This window comes from Eretmochelys imbricata, chromosome 1 (genome assembly GCF_965152235.1).
Source record: "Eretmochelys imbricata isolate rEreImb1 chromosome 1, rEreImb1.hap1, whole genome shotgun sequence".
NCBI classification, from domain to species: domain Eukaryota; kingdom Metazoa; phylum Chordata; order Testudines; family Cheloniidae; genus Eretmochelys; species Eretmochelys imbricata.
Window position 1 is genome coordinate 286,538,278 of NC_135572.1, and position 16,585 is coordinate 286,554,862.

The window sequence follows — 16,585 nt, forward strand, 5'->3', positions numbered from 1 at the left end:
AGAACAAAGAGAGAGGCAGAGGCAAAAAGCAAAAAGGCCAAGCAGTAGCCTATGATCACAGTGTGACCCTGGGGAAAAGCTAGAGAGAAGCTTTTAAGTTGTTGGCTAAAGAGATTTGGGGCTGTAAACTAAGAAACTGCTCCTTTTGTTCTTGTTCATCCTCCATTTAGACAAGGGGGACTAAGTACATTACTTGTAAATAAGCAAGATTGTATCAAAGAAAATACCAGACTCCATCAGTTTCTTCAGCTGGGCCCCAATCTTTGGCTAGTCACTTGGGTAAAAAAGGAGCAACATTATCCTTAGTTATGTTAATTGAAGGGTGACTTCACAGCTGTGAGTCTCAACAAGGGCTTTGATTCATCCACTCATTAGTACCTCTCAGGGCATGTCTACGCTCTGAAATTAGGATTCTATAGAAGTCGATCTTTGGACAGCGATTTTATACAGTCGATTGTGTATGTCCCCACTAAGCGCAGTAGGTCAGCGGAGTGCATCCTCAACACCCTGGCTAGCATCGACTCACGGAGTGGTGCACAGTGGGTAGCTATCCCACAGTCCCCGCTGCCCATTGGAATTCTGGGTTAAGCTCCCAATGCTGATGGGGCAAAAATATTATCGCGAGTGGTTTTGGGTACATGTCGTCATTGTCTCCTCCCTCCCTCCTTGAAAGCAACAGCAAACAATCATTTCGTGCCTTTTTTCCTGGGTCATCCATGCCGACACCATAGAATGGCAAGTATGGAGCTGCTCAGCTGTGCACTGCTGTTGTGAGCATTGTAAACACCTTGTGTATTATCCTGCAGTATGTGCAAAGCCTGGCTAGGAGCTGCCAGCATGAAGACGATTGTGAGGAGGACATGGACACGGACAATCCTGAAAGCATGGGATGTGGCAATTGGGATATCACGGTGGCATTGGGGCAGGTTGATACAGTGGAATACCGTTTCTGGGCCCGAAAAACAAGCACAGACTGGTGGGACCGCATAGTGTTGTAGGTATGGGATCATTCCCAGTGGCTGTGAAACTTTTTCATGCGTAAGGCCGCTTTCATGGAACTTTGTGAGTTGCTTTCCCCGGCCCTGAAGCAGAGGAATACCAAGGTGAAACCTGCCCTGACAGTTGAGAAGCGAGTGGGGACAGCCCTGTGGAAGCTTGCAATGCCTGACTGCTACCGGTCACTTGGGAATCAATTCAGAGTGGGCAAACTTACTGTGGGGAGCTGCTCTGATCCAAGTAGCCAAGGCAAATCAATAACCTTCTGCTAACAAGGATAGCGACTCTGGGAAATGTGCAGATCATCGTGGATGGCTTTGCTGCAATGGGGTTCCCTAACTGTGGTGAGGCGATAGATGGAACACATATCCCTATCTTCGCACCGGACAACCTTGCCAAACAGTACAGAAACCACAAGGGGTACTTCTCAATGGTGCTGCAAGCACTGGTGGACCACAAGGGACGTTTCACCGACATCAACGTGGGATGGTCGGGATGACTCTCTCATCTTTCGGAACTCCGGGCTGTTGGAAAAGCTGCAAGAAGGGACTTTCTTCCCAGACCAGAAAATTACCGTTGGGGATGTTGAAATGCCAATAGTTATCCTTGGGGACGCAGCCTACCCATGGCTCCCATGGCAAAGCCGTACACAGGCAGCCTGGATAGTAGTAAGGAGCAGTTCAACTATAGGCTGAGCAAGTGCAGAAAGGTGGTAGAATGTGCCTTTGGATGTTTAAAAGCTCACTGGTGCTGTTTGCTGAGTAGGTTAGACCTCAGCGCAGCCAATATTCCCATTGTTATTGCTGGTTGCTGTGTGCTCCATAATATCTGTGAGAGTAAGGGGGAGACGTTTATGGCGGGTTGGGAGGTTGAGGCAAATCGCCTGGCAGCCAATTTTGAACAGCCAGACGTCAGGGCGATTAGAAAAGCACAGCTAGGCCTGCTGCACATCAGAGAGGCTTTGAAAAACAGTTTCATGATCAAGCTACAGTGTGACAGTTGAGTGTGTTTGTCCTTGATGCAAAACTGCCCCCTTTGTTGAATGTACTTCCCTGTAAGCCAGTTCCCCTCCCCCCTTTGACCACAGCTGGCAAAGGAAATAAAGTCCCTATTGTTTTGAATCCATTCATTATTTATTTTTTAAAAAATTGAGATCACTGACAAACTAGCCTGAATGGGATGGGGGAGGAGGAAAGGACAAGGCCACATTGCTTACTGTAGCCACACTACAAATCAAAGCTGTTTGAATGACAGCCTTCCGTTGCTTGGGCCATCCTCTGGAGTGGAGTGGCTGGGTGCCCAGAGCCTCTCTCCCTGCATCCTTGGGCGTCTGGGTGAAGAGGATATGGAACTTGGCGAGGAGGGCAGGCATTTATACAATGGATGCAGTGGGTGTCTGTGCTCTAGTTGCCTTTCCTGCAGCTCCACCAGATGCCTGATCATGTCCGTTTGCCCCCCCATTAGCCTCAGCATCTCCTCCTGCGTGTTCTGATCATGCTCCCTGAATGCTTTCCTGGCCTCTGACACCGAATGCCTCCACACATTCAGCTGTGTCCTATCAGTGTGGGAGGACTGCATGAGCTTGGAAAACATGTCATCGTGAGAGTGTTTTTTTCAACCTTCTAATGTGCGATAACCTCAGGGACGGAGTTGATACGGGAAGCATAGAAACATTTGCACCTGCAGGCGGGATAAAAAGGGAGAGTACAATTTAAGAAGATACATTTCTGAGAACAAAAGGGAGATTCTTTCACAGTGAATCAAGCAATTCACAGCAGACAGCACATGTCTTTTAGGTACAAGGTCACATTTTGCCTTTTATATTGAGCGCCTGCCAGTAGGGTGACACATCACACACAGCTGGGCAACAGAATTTAGTTTCCAGGCAGCCATGGTAAGCCAAAGGGTACGTGGGGTTGGCTTCGTCCGCCTTCATAACATGTGGGAATGGTTTCAAACTGCAGCGCCCTTCTTTCCCATAGCAAGCAATAGTGGTTGGGTTTGCCATTTAAAAGGAGGGGCTGTGGTTTTGGGGTGGATGTGCAGCACATCCCTCCCCGCACCGCATGGCTATTCTCTGGGATGGTCCCTTTTAGCCAAGCACAAACAGCCCAGCGTGAACGGGGTCCTTTTACTGTTCCCTTACAAAAATTCCCCTATTTCAACCAGGTGACAATGAATGACATCACTCTCCTGATGTTGACACAGAAAGATAAAGACCTAATGTTGAATGAATGCGACCAAAACCCAGGACCATTTGCTGCCATGCTTTGTGCTGCAGTGATTCCAGAATACTTTCCACTGGCTTCGTGTGGTAAAGTGTCCTACCGTGGAGGATGAAATAAGGCAGCACTCCCCAGAAACCTTCTGCAAAGGCTTTCAGACTACCTCAGGCGAACTTCATGGAGATGTCCCTGGAGGATTCCTGCTCCATCCCCAGACATGTTAACAGACTTTTCCAGTAGCTATACTGGCCGCAAATGCATTCCAATTCTTCACAGAAAATCAAACATTAAACACAATTGCTTTTAACCCCTCTAGCGTAGTTACAAATGTGCACTCACCAGAGATGCCTTCTCCACCTTCAGGGTCCAGGAACCCGCCTTGGGAGGGTATTGGCTCCAGGGTGATGAGAAGGTCCTGGCTGCCGGAGAGAACGGATTCTCCGCTTCCCTGCTGCGCATTCTCCTCCTCCTCCTCCACAAAATCCCTAGAAGCGGCATGTATGGGGCTCTGACCTGGAGCAACCATTTGCATCCTTTTGTCTTTTGGTAGGCTTTCCTGAGCTCCTTAACTTTCACGCGGCACTTCTGTGTGTCCCTGGTGTAGCCTCCCTCCAACATGCTCTGTGTGATTTTGGCATATATATCAGCATTTCTTCTGCTGGTTCGGAGCTCTGCCTGCACAGATTCTTCTCCTCATACAGCAATCAGATCCAGTGTCCCCTGTTCACTCCATGCTGGAGCTCGTTTGAGATTCTGGGACTGCATGGTGACCTGTTCTGTTGAGCTCTCCATGCTGACCAAACAGGAAATGAAATTCAAAAGTTCCCAGGGCTTTTCCTGTGTATCTGGCTAGTGCATCGGAGTTGAAAGTGCTGTGCAGAGCGGACACATTGGAGCACTCTGGGCTAGTTCCCAGAGGCCAATACCATCAAATTGCACAACGTTGTGTCTGCACTACCCCAAATTCGACCCAAGAAGGTTGATTTTAGTACTACTCCCCTCATTGAGGAGGAGTACAGCAGTCGATTTTAAGAACCCTTTAGGTTAGCAGAATGGGGTTGGTTGTGTAGCTGAATTGCTTATAAAATTGACCTAACGTGGCTAAATTCAACCTAACCTCACAGGGTAGACCAGACCTCAGTGTAACAGTCCAAGGCAGTAGAAGTAAACCATTTTGGGTGGGAGGCTGTCACTTGGAAACTCCTTGGTCAAATGACACCACATTTGGATCACTAATGCTACCCCACACCTCCAGGATGCATGTCAAATTTCAAAGCAATCCAAATAAACATTTGGATTTTAGCACACTTCGAAGAATCAAGCTTAAATGGCAGGAATAGAAACCCTGTAGCCACTTTTCTGTATTGGCTCATGCACACTCTAAAAAAAAGGTACATTTTCTTAAATACTATTCTAAGTATGAGTCCCCCTAAAGTTTAGTGGGTGACATGCACTATCATGGGTAAAACCCAACAGATTGTGACTTCCGACCCACAGCACATCAATAGTTTAATTTCTACCTCTGCACAAGAAAAGAGCCTCACCTAGAAACTTTTTGAAAAATGGCTATTTTCTTCAGATCATATATCTCCGCAACCCCCATCTCATATTACCCCAACCTTGGGTCACTCAGCCTACCCTGACCCTCCTGAGGACAGGTACATCAAGTTTCAAAGGAATCCAACTAAGCATAACTATTTCAGATTACTTAGAAAGTTTGACCTTCAAAGAGAAGTTGTGCCACAAACATAACTATAGTGGTGCTGCCGTACTTGCATAGGGGCATAGACTCATCCTCTACATAGTGTATTCTCTCCTTTGTGTGTTTTTTTCAAGGCAGTAATGCTTTGTTGCATCATGTGACAATTACTGACATGATGTGGCTATTCTTTTTCTTACATCGTTCTATATGGTGCTTTGATTTAAATTACTTTGAAAAGGAGATGTGACTCTATCTCCTCGCTCTTCCCTTGTACTTGTTTTTGGTGGTCTCTTTCTCCAGTGGAGGATTTTCTAAAAAGATATTGTGGAGATTTCAAAGTAACTGAATCTGTTTTACAGGTTTGGGCTTTTGTGTGTGTTTTTCTTCCTGACTTTTCCCTTTGATTTCATATTTATTATGTTGAATGGAAACATTTAGTCCTCAGACAAAGTTTTGGGGAAACAGTCTTAGTTGATGCACCTGCGTAGTTAATGCAAAACAATATATTTACTGAGAGGCTGTGACCTCTTCTTATACCAAGATTGCAATCAACTTTCATTGTAAAACCATGTTTTTAACTCCCTGTGACACTGGCATGAAAAATAGGTTACTATTGAGAGGTTATTTTAAAAACTTGTTGGGGATAACTGGAGGCCCATTTGTGCTACCCCTCCCACTGATTTCAGTGGGCATTATGAATCCCAGCCTGTTCTCATTTATGTCAATGACCTATTTTGCCGTTGACTTCACTAGCAGTAGGAAAGAGCGTGTGAGCACACTGCCCTCCAATAAGTCTGGTAGCATTTCCCATGTCATTTGTTTAACTTTTTTTTTATTATTATTATTAGAGGCCCAGGTGTTCTTCCTTCCCTGTGCATCAGCAAACAGAGCTAGCTGACTGTGGAGAAAAAAAAATTCTGTGACACTCTCACTATTCCCCCTCTGTATTCGTGAACTTTAGGAGGCAACACTTCTTACAGTCAATCCTGAGCCAGAGAAGTTATGCACTGCCCCTTACCATAGGTTTGTGCCTTAATGACACAATCTGGTCCTAAAACAATCAAAGCTTCAGTTCGGTAGCCAAAAAATACCAAAACATTTAAACACCAACATTCTGTAATTAACAAATTGTGCAGTCTTATGCACTGACAATGTACATGGCAGAGGGGCATTGCTGGCACATATCACATTGGTGGATGTGCAGGTGAGCGAGCCTCTGATAGTGTGGCTGATGTTATTAGGCCCTGTGATGGTGTCCCCTGAATAGATATGTGGGCACAGTCGGCAATGGGCTTTGTTGCAAGGATAGGTTCCTGGGTTAGTGGTTCTTTTGTGTGGTATGTGGTTGCTGGTGAGTATATGCCATCATGTGCCAGCAATGCCCCTCTGCCATGTACATTGGTCAAACTGGACAGTCTCTATGTAAAAGAATAAATCAGATGTCACAAAATCAGACACAAATCAGATGTCAAGAATTATAACATTCATAAACCAGTCGGAGAACACTTCAGTCTCTCTGGTCATGCGATTACAGACATGAAAGTTGCGATATTACAACAACAAAAAAACTTCAAATCCAGACTCCAGCGAGAAACTGCTGAATTGGAATTCATTTGCAAATTGGATACAATTAACTTAGGCTTGAATAGAGACTGGGAATGGCTAAGTCATTATGCAAGGTAACCTATTTCCCCTTGTTTTTTCCTACCCCCCCCCCCCCAGATGTTCTTGTTAAACCCTGGATTTGTGCTGGAAATGGCCCAACTTGATTATCATACACATTGTAATGAGAGTGGTAACTTTAGATAAGCTATTACCAGCAGGAGAGTAGGGTGGGGGGAGGTATTTTTTCATGCTTTGTGTGTATATAAAAAGATCTTCTACACTTTCCACAGTATGCATCCGATGAAGTGAGCTGTAGCTCACGAAAGCTTATGCTCAAATAAATTGGTTAGTCTCTAAGGTGCCACAGGCACTCAAGAAAGATCTTGGAGTCATTGTGGATAGTTCTCTGAAAACATCTGCTCAATGTGCAGCAGCAGTCAAAAAAGCTAACAGAATGTTGGGAAATCATTAAGAAAGGGATAGATAATAAGACAGAAAATATCATATTGCCTCTATATAAATCCATAGTACACCCACATCTTGAATACTCCATGCAAATGTGGTGACTCCATCTCAAAAAAGATATATTGGAATTGGAAAAGGTTCAGAAAAGGGGAACAAAAAATATTAGGAATATGGAATGGCTTCCATATGAAGAAAGATTAATAAGACTTGGACTTTTCAGCTTGGAAAAGAGATGACTAAGGGGGGGTATATGACAGAGGTCTATAAAATCATGACTGGTGTGGAGAAAGTAAAGTATTATTTACTCCTTTTCATAACACAAGAACTAGGGGTCATCAAATGAAATAGGCAGCAGGTTTAAAAACAAACAAAAGGAAGTATTTTTTCACACAATGCACAGTCAAACTGTGGAACTCCTTGCCAAAGGATGTTGTGAAGACCAAAACTATAACAAGCTTCAAAAAAGAACTAGATAAGTTCATGGAGGATAGGTCCATCAATGGCTATTAGCCAGAATGGCCAGGGATTGTGTCCCTAGCCTCTGTTTACTAGAAGCTGTGAATGGGTTACAGGAGATGGATAACTTGATGATTACCCGTTCTGTTCATTCCTCTGGGGCACCTGGCACTGGCCACTGTTGGAAGACCCAGTATGGTCTGACCCAGTATGGCCATTCTTATGTTCTTATGACACGGAGTATCATGGGGCTTGAAAAGCCCCGGTAGGTGTTTAATTTGCCTGAGGCTCCTTAGAGTGTGGAAGAACACTTCTGGGCCTGCTTCTCATGTGATCACTCCACTCTGCCTATAGTACCAGCAGAACGGTGAAATAATCAATTGTCAGAATGAGCAGCACTTCAGGAGTGAACCTCACCGTACTAGGTTCTGAATGGACATCCTCTTACAAATGGTACAGTGGAGATGGAGGAGAAGCTCAGAGTATCACAGGAAAATGAGACTGATCACTATACTATAGAGTGGAAGCAAATTAAATTCCTACTTTAGCTACAGTCCTAAAATCTGTTTCCTAAAGGAATGTTGGTAATGAGTAACTATGGAAGATCATATTCATTAAACAAACTGCTTGCAGCCCATACTGATATCTCAAGGGGTAGGGGTTAAAACCATTAACGTGAGCTTAATTTACAAAACACCATCAGAGATGATTCCTCGGTTGCTGAAATTTATCTCTAAAGATTTTTTCCAGCAAGATTTGAAAGACAAAACTAATGAGTTTAACATTTCCATTTTATTTCCTGAAATTCACACATGGAGGATTTTCAAATAATGTGGACTGGTGTGTTCAGAAATTCTCATCTTAACTATAGATTCCATTAAAATACACACATGCACACTCAAGGCTTTATAACTTGGCAAAGAACAAACTATGTTAAATTATTGTCTAAAGTTAGGCTTCAAATAATATTGTTTGTTTTTTTCCAAACAATAGAAAACAAACATTTTCCTTTAACATAAAAAAGGGAAAGAAAGAAATTCACACCTTTGAAAAAAGTTTAAAAAAATATTCTTATTTTGTAATTTGTTACTCTTTTTACAACTTTAAATAAAATATTGTAAAGTTTATTTTGCCTCCTCCTATTCTTGGAATTTTCTAATCCCAATTTGCCAGGTACCCATATCTCCTAATTCAAATCACTTCTGAAGACTCACTTCTGCCACAAAGCCCACTACTGAAACAAAAATAACCTTGCTTTGATTCTACCAGTGCATCCTGTCTTTCTTGGTCTGACTTGTAGATTGACAGCTCGTTAGGGCATGTACAGTCTTTCATAGTGCTGGGCATACTATCAGTGATAGACAAATAATAGTAATACGTTTGAGTTCAGTGGGTGGTAGTCCATGTAATCCAGTGAAGTTTCTGTCAGAACCTGTTCTTTTATTTATTTCCTTCAGAGGTAATGGAAATGGAACTGGTAGGCTGAGTGTTTAATTTGTAATGAAAGAGGTGCCGGGGCTCAAGCAATTTTTTACTTTCATAACTGAGGGACAAGCCCAGAGGTGCCAGGTTTATGAACTGCCAAGCTTCGAGGTGCCGGGGCTCAGCCCTGGATAGCCTGAGTCTTAAAATGAGTACAAGTGTTCCAGTTTCCTGTCAACTAAACCCAGAATAAAAAGAAAATCACATTTATATCCAAAATCCAGGAGGCATCTCACACACAGAATTTAAAACAATACTTTTGATAATTTGAAACAAATTACATTAAAATGGAACCCTTCAGGAGGAATTTTTGTCTATTCTATGTGAACATTAAAGATCTTGTGGTATGTTCTGGAATATTAAGGGCTGGCCATAGACAAAAATTTATTTTACTCACCACAGTTATCTGTCTGCTGTACTCCTGCCCAAAGATGGCTACATGTCAGTGGTGCTATATGTATTTCATCTGTGCAGCGCATATAGATCCTTTGGGGGTGAAGAGCAACATTATTCTATGTAATAAGGTTCCAGGAATGTCACTCTGAAGCCTATAATGTTTGTTGAGTCAAAGTAAAGTAATGGAAACAGCTACAAACATGGTTGAGAGCTCTGTTTAGAATTCACCAGGTTTAACCATTTATGGGATTCATTGTCTGTTACTTTCTAATTTTTAAGTTGTCAGCCTTTTGATTTTTAAATCATACCTGGCTGTATGCATTACACCTGTGCAACAGCACAGACTTTCCACTACTAGTATAAATTATTAGTGCTGTTGTTATTTGATTCCTCTGAAGGGTTTCTTTGCAATGCAAGAAAGTTTCTTCACAAGCACATTTCCCAAACTGAAGTCCTGTTTCAAACACATTTAGCTTTATACGTGCAAATAGCCCTGCTCATGTAACATTCTGCTGAATCTGAACCAAAATCCTCAGTGCCTTTTGATTATTATCCTCCCTTCTGGCAACTCTTCTTGTATATTTAAAAAGGAAAGAAAAACCCACAGAGGATTATGTTTTAAAAAATATTCTAAATTGAAAATTAAGAGCATATAAAAGCACAGCAGTTCAATGATAAAACAAAGTATATGAAATGATACCCAGTATTTAGGAACAATATATAAAAATCAGTCAAGCATAGTTTTCATAGAGGACAAATAAAATTGTAACCTTTGCTTTGAATTATTTGCTTTTGTGGAGTTAACCTATAACCTTACCCTAACTATAAAATAGCTCTTTGTGAAGTAATGTCACAAAAATTGCCAATGAACATTGATCTTTATGTAGTTCATGTCCCAGGGCTGTGAAGGTTCATGCAATTACAGAGTATTGATTATTTGGCTCTACAAGAGTAAAATCTGTTTAATCAAAAACTATCCTTGTTTGTTTGCTGTGCATTTGCAATAGGACCGGCTCTAGGCACCAGCAAAGCAAGCACGTGCTTGGGGTGGCACAATTCCAGGGGCGGCATTCCAGCCATCGGTTTTGGAGTTTTTTTTTTTGCTTGGGCAGTTGCACTCTCAGAGCGGCAAATTTTTTGCTTGGGGCGGCAAAAAACCTAGAGCCAACCCTGATTTGCAACTGTTTTTTCCAGATTGCTGCGTCCAAGCTGTGACATGCACATGCATTGCTTTTACCAAATGTGCAGTGCTTCATATATATTTTCTTAGTGGGAACCAAAAGAACTCTAAACACTGATGTTCCTATTGACATTCCTTAAAAAGTAACTTTCAAAAAATAACTTGGCCATTGTTACTTTTCTTTTTCTTAGTTTCTTATAACTGAGAAACCTTAAGCCCTAGATATTATAAATACAATATCATTACTGGAAACAAAAGGAATAAAAACACAGAAAATTTAAACTTGTCTTTACTAATATTACTGACCAGCAGGCATCATTACAGGGGTGTTTGTTTTTCTGAAATTGGTAAAAACAAACCTACCCCATAAATAAAACAGCACAACTCAAAGAGATTATGAGCAGGATAAACTGAAAATAAAATCTGAGCGATTTCTTCTAACTATCCCTTGTTCCTGGTAGTTCACCTTGAGACTTGAAGTACATGGACATTAGCTTTTATGGATCAGTTCCATAGTTAAAGTTGCAACCATTCTAAACTCTATTTTCAACCCTCTCCTTCAATAATAAAACAGCAAAACTCTCTTTTGCCTGAACATTTCCACGCTTACTCTAGGTTTAAAGAATAGGCTTTACCTCAGTGTTTAGGGGTTTGTGTGAGGATTATCCATTATGTTAGCATTATAAAAAATAATATAATTAAGTAAAAAAATTTATGTTTCAGATTTTTGGAAACAACACCAATACCTACAGACTAATCCTGTACTGCTTTCATACACACAGTTCCCTTTTCGGAGAGTTTTGGGTGCACAAGAATTGCAGGATGAGACACCTAATATTTTAGGAGTACCTGTAATTCTTACATGGTGTCAAGTATCAGGGGGTAGCCGTGTTAGTCTGTATCCACAAAAACAACAAGGAGTCTGGTGGCACCTTAAAGATGAACAGATTTATTTGGGCTTAAGCTTTCGTGGGTAAAACAAACTGTTAGTCTTTAAGGTGCCACCAGACTCCTTGTTGTTTTTGTAATTCTTAGTTTGGTGTATGTCACCATAGCTCTGCCAAAGTTAGTGGAGCTATGCCAAATGAAGCCAGCTGAGCACCTGGCCCTCAGAACATTATCCTTCATGTTCTCCAAAACGTTTCAGGAGAAAGTCTGTCTTAAAATTAATATGTTATTTTGCTGGCTTACTGGTTACAAATGTGACTGTGGTGATGAAATATAAGAGTGATTCAGCAGTGAGCTGGTTTAGATATCAGCTTCCATTTCTTAAATAGCCTTTTTCCTTCTTAAATTACCCTTCAAAATAGAAACTACCTGATGAGGCTGCAACAACAACAACAACCAGCTTTTTCCAATCATCTGTTCTTGCTGCTCCCCCAGAGTTACACCCTTGCTACCTACTCCTTTCCAAGCCACTGCTGAATGGAGTTCCTACTGGTAGCAGATGTCTTCACCACCTCCACCCCACTCTATCACGACATACAATGTAGAGTTGACATTCAGACATTGAAGCAGGTGGCATCATCATGCACAATTTTATTTCATTTGCAGAATTATCTACCAAGTTTTAAATTCAAAATTCTTCTGATTTTCAGATGAATTCTTCAGCTGCAGGATAATTTTTTTTTAAATGTCAGTGAAAGCTCAGCCATGTGGTGAAGACATCTCTATATATGTGCTAAGTTTGGTCCTTAGCTCCTCAGGCCAGAAGGGAGCAATATGACAGCACAATGTTCAGTCTGAGGGGCAAAAGAATCACGTCACTAAATTGACCCTTTCTGACAGTCCCAATAGCATCACTCTCAAGCCCTGAAAGTAGCTGTGCCCAGTCCTGTTCAAGAATTTTCCCCCAGGCCAGATTGGCTGAGATCCTGGGGATTTTTCACCTTCCTCTGCAGCATGGGGTCACTGGCAGGTTTAAACGAGTGTAAATGGTGAATAACTTGAAGTCTTTAAACCATGATATGAGGATTTCAGTAATTCAGCCAGAGGTTAGGGGGTCCATTTCAGGAATGAGCGAGTAGCCTGTAATGTGCAGGAAGTCAGACTAGATGATCACGATGGTCCCTTCTGACCTTCAAGTCTATGAGCCTGAAGGTAAGCTTGTCACATAGACCTCTGCAGATGTAAAGGGGAAAAATGGGTGTGGATTACAGAAGACACTCAAATAATTTCAGAATGTGCAATTCCTTAAGGCTACGTCTACACTATGAGCTAGGAGTATGATTGCACAGATATGCTTGTGTTAGCTCTTATCTGAGCTAGCAAGCTAAAAATAGCCATGCAGCCATTAGTAGCATAGGCAGTGGCAGCACATGCTAGGCACCCCAAGTATGAACCTGTGGGTTTCCACTAGGGGTAGCTAGCACAGTGCTGTTGCACGTGATACCACAGCTACACTATTATTTTCAGTGTGCTAGCTCACATGAGAGCTAGCACAAGTAAGTCTACATGAGCTGGGAACTACAGCCCTAGCTCACAGTGGAGATGTAGCCCTACATGGTTAAGAAAAATTAGCACCAGTCTTTCATAGAATATCAGGGTTGGAAAGGACCTCAGGAGGTCATCTAGTCCAACCCCCTGCTCAAAGCAGGACTAGACCCCAACTAAATCATCCCAGCCAGGGCATTGTCAAGCCTGACCTTAAAAACTTCTAAAGAAGGAGATTCCACCACCTCCCTAGGTAACGCATTCCAGTGTTTCACCACCCTCCTAGTGAAAAAGTTTTTCCTAGTAGCCAACCTAAACCTCTCCCACTGCAACTTGAGACCATTACTCCTCGTTCTGTCATCTGCTACCACTGAGAACAGTCTAGATCCATCCTCTTTGGAACCCCCTTTCAGGTAGTTGAAAGCAGCTGTCAAATCCCCCTTCATTCTTCTCTTCTGCAGACTAAACAAGCCCAGTTCCCTCAGCCTCTCCTCATAAATCATGTATTCCAGTCCACTAATCATTTTTGTTGCCCTTCGCTGGACGTTTTCCAATTTTTCCACATCCTTCTTGTAGTGTGGGGCCCAAAACTGGACACAGTACTCCAGATGAGGCCTCACCAAATAGAGGGGAACGATCACGTCCCTTGATCTGCTGGCAATGCCCCTACTTATACATCCCAAAATGCCATTGGCCTTCTTGGCAACAAGGGCACACTGTTGACTCATATCCAGCTTCTCGTCCACTGTAACCCCTAGGTCCTTTTCTGCAGAACTGCTGCCCAGCCATTCGGTCCCTAATCTGTAGCGGTGAATGGGATTCTTCTGTCCTAAGTGCAGAGTCCTGCACTTGTCTTTGTTGAACCTCATCAGGTTTCTTTTGGCCCAATCCTCTAATTTGTCTAGGGTCCTCTGTATCCTATCCCTACCCTCCAGCGTATCTACCCCTTCTCCCAGTTTAGTGTCATCTGCAAACTTGCTGAGGGCGAAATCCATGCCATCCTCCAGATCATTTATGAAGATATTGAACAAAACGGGCCCCAGGACCGACCCTTGGGGCACTCCACTTGATACAGGCTGCCAACTAGACATGGAGCCATTGATCACTACCTGTTGAGCCCGACAATCTAGCCAGCTTTCTATCCACCTTATAGTCCATTCATCCAGCCCATACTTCTTTAACTTGCTGTCATGAATACTGTGGGAGACCATGTCAAAAGGTTTGCTAAAGTCAAGGAACAACATGTCCACTGCTTTCCCCTCATCCACAGAGCCAGTTTCTAGGTCATAGAAGGCAATTAGATTAGTCAGGCATGACTTGCCCTTGGTGAATCCATGCTGACTGTTCCTGATCACTTTCCTCTCCTCTAAGTGCTTCAGAATTGATTCCTTGAGGACCGGCTCCATGATTTTTACAGGGACTGAGGTAAGGCTGTTTGGCCTGTAGTTCCCAGGATCCTCCTTCTTCCCTTTTTAAAAGGATGGGCACTACATTAGTCTTTTTCCAGTCGTCCGGGACCTCCCCCAATCACCATGAGTTTTCAAAGTTAATGGCCAATGGCTCTGCAATCACATCCGCCAACTCCTTTAGCACTCTCGGATGCAGCGCATCCGGCCTCATGGACTTGTGCTCGTCCAGCTTTTCTAAATAATCCCAAACCACTCCTTTCTCCACCGAGGGCTGGTCACCTCCTCCCCATGCTGTGCTGCCCAGTGCAGTAGTCTGGGAACTGACCTTGTTCGTGAAGACAGAGGCAAAAAAAGCATTGAGTACATTAGCTTTTTCCACATCCTGTGTCATTAGGTGGCCTCCCTCATTCAGTAAGGGGCCCACACTTTCCTTGACTTTCTTCTTGTTGCTAACATACCTGAAGAAACCCTTCTTGTTAGTTACTCTTAACATCTCTTGCTAGCTGCAACTCCAGGTGTGATTTGACCTTCCTGATTTCACTCCTGCATGCCCAAGCAATATTTAACTCTCAAAGTGTTAAAACTACTCCGTTTTATATAGAGATGAGCTGGAAGCCAAAGCATATGTCCAGATACCCTCAAACTTGAGATAAATGCAGATCAATACAAATTTCCATGGCTCAGACTTCTCCTGTGGATCTGAATTAGAATGTCAGGTCACTAAACTTTAATCTGAGGAAAGCATGGTTCCAGAACCAAATTTCATGGATCAGGACCCTGATATATAGGGTGAAATTGTTATACCAATAAATTAAAAATCAGCAGGATCTTATTAAAGGGAAAAAGGCAAAATACCACATTTATTGTGAATACAGAAAGAATCATAGTAAGCAGTTAGTTATAGTTATAACATTCCATTCAATCTCATATTTATTCACACATTCATTCATACAAACACATACACACACACACACACACAGGTTCTGCAAGGTTGTTATCATAGTTACCAACCTTAGAGTTGCTAATGCCAAGGCACTGGCCAGGTGGCCTGAACATGAGGAGGGAGCAAGGCCTTGTCAGATGCTCATCTGATGCTCCTGGAAGTTGGTTTGCAGAATCAGACCCCAGAGTTCTCACTTTTTAGAGTCTATTTTTATAGGAATTTCTTCCTATGCCAGTCTATGGGAATTGCTTCATCATGCTGTTGCTGAATCAATCAGCAGATAGCACATTCCTGACGGCTCCGTGCTGCTAGATGTTATCTTGTTCTTTGGTTCTCCCATTCTTGAGGCTGTTGGGTGGATTCCAGTCTGCCCTCCGGGGGTCCTCTGGTTATTTCCACTTGACGCCTTCTTCAGCCGATGGACACTGGATTCTTAGGCTGGCACCTCCCTGATCATTCAGTTATTAGCCACACCAAGCATCCATCCACATACATCCTCTATCTCTATTTTAATCACAATTGTTAATACAACAAAAGGGCAGGGAGTCTCTGGGTGCTGTTTCTGTTGTTAGAGTATTGCTTTGAGTCTCTCTCTGTGTGAATTGCTTTGAGAACAGACTCTGTCTTAGAATGTACTAACACAATTAGCAGCTTGCAAGTTTCACACACAGAGGGAGAGAAACAGTACCAAAAACCAAGAGACCTCTTAATTAGTAATACCCTGGAATTTAAACTATGGGGAATCAAACTCATTTGTGATTTTAATACAGAACTTCTTTAATATGATCCAACATAATCCTGGTCCCTTTGAAGTCAATGGGAGTTTTGTCATGGACTTCCATGGAGTCAGGATTTCACCCATAGGCTTAGGGCTGTATTCTGTGCTGGTTTGATTTTAATTGGACCAGGATTTCACCCTATCTATCAGGGTCCTGATCCATGAAATTTGGTTCTGGAACCATGCTTTCCTCAGATTAAAGTTTAGGGACCTGACATTCTAATTCAGATCCACGGAAATTTGTATTTATAACAAAGAAAAATGGTCATTTATAACAAAGAAAAATGTATGCAACGTGTTACCAAAACAGAATGATAGCATCTTACACTCACTTTGCATACGTGCAAAGACTGCACAAAGTACAAGGTAGTGCCCTTCAACTTAATTCTCTGGAACTGAGAAAAAAAAGCCGAGAGTCAATTTCTGTCAACTCAGTGTCATAGCAGTAGCACTGGATTTGGCAGAAATCCAGATCCAGCACCTGCTCATTTGCCTTATCACAGATATCCTACTTT